The following is a 3,096-nucleotide window of genomic DNA, read 5'->3' on the forward strand; positions in this document are numbered from 1 at the left end:
CTATTTGCAGATGATTTGATAGGATTCTCGAGTGATGCCAGAAATTCAACCAGAGAACTCCTTCAACTGATAAACACCTTCAGCAAAGTGGCTGGATCCAAAATTAACTCAAAATAATCAGTAGCCCTTCTGAATATGAAAGGTAAAAGGGCTGAGAAAGAAAATAGGAAAATTATACCCTTCACAATAGCCAAAAATAACATGAAGTACCTTGGTGTGACTATAACCAATCAAGTGAAAGACCTGTATGAAAAAAAAAACAAAAAAACTTCAGGTTTCTGAAGAAAGGAATTGAAGAAGGTATCAGTAGATGGAAAGATCGCTCATGCTCATTGATCAGTAGGATTAACATAGTGAAAATGGCTATCCTATCAAAAGCAATGTACAGATTCAATGCAATTCCCATCAAAATACCAACACAATTCTTTACAAAATTTAAAAGAACAATTCTCAATTTCATATGGGAAAACAGAAAACCCAGAATTGCCAGATTAATAGTGTACAACAACAGATCATCTAGAGGTATCTCCATCCCCGAGTACATCTCATGGTGTACTGCAGAGTAATAGTAATAAAAACTGAATGGTATTGGCATTGAAATAGAATGATGGATCAACGGAATCGAATAGAAGCCACAGAAATAAACACACACACTTACGAATATTTGATTTTTGACAAAGAAGCATACAATGGAAAACCATACAATGGAAAAAAAGACAGCATCTACCACAAAGGATGCTGGTCTAACTGGATGTCTACATGTAGAAAAATGCAAATAGATCCATACTTATCACCTTGCACAAAACTAAAGTCCAAGTGGCTATCAAAGACCTCAACATAAAGCCAGATGCACTAACTCTGTTAGAAGAAAAAGTAGGGAAGAGCCTCATTGGCACAGGAGACAACTTCCTGAACAGAACACTAACAGCATGGGCTCTAAAATTAATGACCAGTAAAAGGGATCTCATGACTGAAACGGTTCTATAAATCAAAGGACAATATCCTCAGAACAAAACGACAGCCTACATACTGGGAAAGGATCTTCACCAACCCTATATCTGACAGAGGGCTAATATCCAGAATATCTACAGAATTTGAGAAGTTAAAAAGCAACAAATCAAGTAATCCAATTAAAAAATGGGGTACATAGCTAAACAGAGAATTCTCAGCAGAGGAACATAGAATGGCAGAGAAACACTTAAAGAAATGCTCACAGTCCTTAGTCATTAGGGAAATGCAAATCAAAACTACACTGAGATTTTACTCTACACCCATCAGAATGGCTAAGATAAAAAATTCAAGTAACAATACATGCTGGAGAGGATGTGGAGAAAGGTGAACCCTCCTCCATTGTTGGTTGGAATGTAAAACTGTACAATCACTTTGGAAATCAATCTTGTACCTTCCCAGAAAATTAGGAATAATGTTTCCTCAAGATCCAGCTATACCACTCCTAGGCATATATCCAAAATATGCTGAAGGACACACAAGGTCCATGTTCATAGTAGCTTTATTCATAATAACCAGAATCTGGAAAGAACCCTCAACTGTAGAATGGATACAGAAATTGTTGTACATTTACATTATGGAATACTACTTAGCAATTAAAAACAAGATATCATGAAATTTGCTGGCAAATGGTGGGAACTAGAAAAGATCATCCTGAGTCAGGTATCCCAGAAGCAGAAAGACACACATGGAATACACTCATTTATAAGTAGATATTAGACATATCATATAGGATAAACCTGCTAAAATCTCCACACCTAAAGAAGCTAAGCAAGAAGGAAGAGCCTGGATTAGATGATCAATACTCACTCAGAAAGGCAAACCGGATAGACATTGGAAAAAGAAGGAAACAGGGAACAGGACATGAGGGGCACAAAATTCGCTACCCAGCAGGGTATCGAAGCAGATGTTGAGACGCACAGGCAAATTTTGGCAAACTGCAGGGAATCTTATGAAAGATGGTGTAGATAAAAAGACATGGAGGAGACAGTAGCTCCATAATGAGAGCAACAGATCCAAATATATAGGCCTAAAGGTCTTTTCTGAGACTGATATTTCAACCAAGGACTATTCAAGGAGCTAACCTAGAACCCCTGCACAGATGGAGCCCATGTCATCTTAGTCTCCAAGTGGGTTCCATACTAAGTGGAACAGGGGTTTTCTCTGACATAATCTCAGTGGCTGGCTCTTAATCACTTCCTAAGGGGGACCAGCCTTATCAGGTCACAGAGTAAAACAATTAAGTCACCCCCGATAGGGACTGACCAGATAGGGTAGGATCAGATGGAAGGGGAGGAGAAACTCTCCTATCACTGGACTGGTTTAGGGCCATAGGAGGAGAAGAGGGAGGGAGGGTGAGGTTGTAAGGGGACAAGGGACAGGGCTATAGCTGGATACAATGTGAATAAATCATTTTAATTAATTAATTTTATTTATCCAGGTTGAATTTTTGGGGTCACTTATGTATACTATTATATCGTCTGAAAATAGTGATACATTGACTTCTGAACTAAGTTTCTTTAATTTAGTTGATTAAAGGATCTTGATCTCCTTTAATTGTCTTATTGCTCTAGCAAGGACTTGAAGAGCCAAGCTGAAGAGATATGGAGAGAATGGGCAGTCCTTGCCATATCCTTGATTTCAGTGGAATCCATTCAGTTTGAAGTTGGCTATAGGCTTGCTGTATATTGCCTTTACTATGTTTATGTATATGCCTTGTATCCTAGATCTCTCCAGGACTTTAAACATGTCAGATTTTATCAAATGCTTTTTCCAGCATCTAAGGAGATGATCATGTATTTTTCTTTTAGTTTGTTTATATGGTGGATTACATTGATGCATTTCCATATATTGGACCACCCCTCCATGCATGGAATGAAGCCTACTTGGTTATAGTGGATGATATATTTGATGTGTTCTTGGATTCTGTTTGTATTTTGTGGAGTGTTTTGCATCAATATTCATAGGGGAGTTTGGCTTATAATTCTATTTCTTTGTTGGGTCTTTGCGAGGTTTAGGCATCAAGATGACTGTGGCTTTACAGAATGAGTTTGGTAATGTTCCTACTGTTTTTATTTTGTGGAACAG

Source organism: Psammomys obesus, unplaced genomic scaffold, assembly GCF_907164565.1.
Source record: "Psammomys obesus unplaced genomic scaffold, mPsaObe1.curated_primary_1811, whole genome shotgun sequence".
Lineage (NCBI taxonomy): Eukaryota > Metazoa > Chordata > Mammalia > Rodentia > Muridae > Psammomys > Psammomys obesus.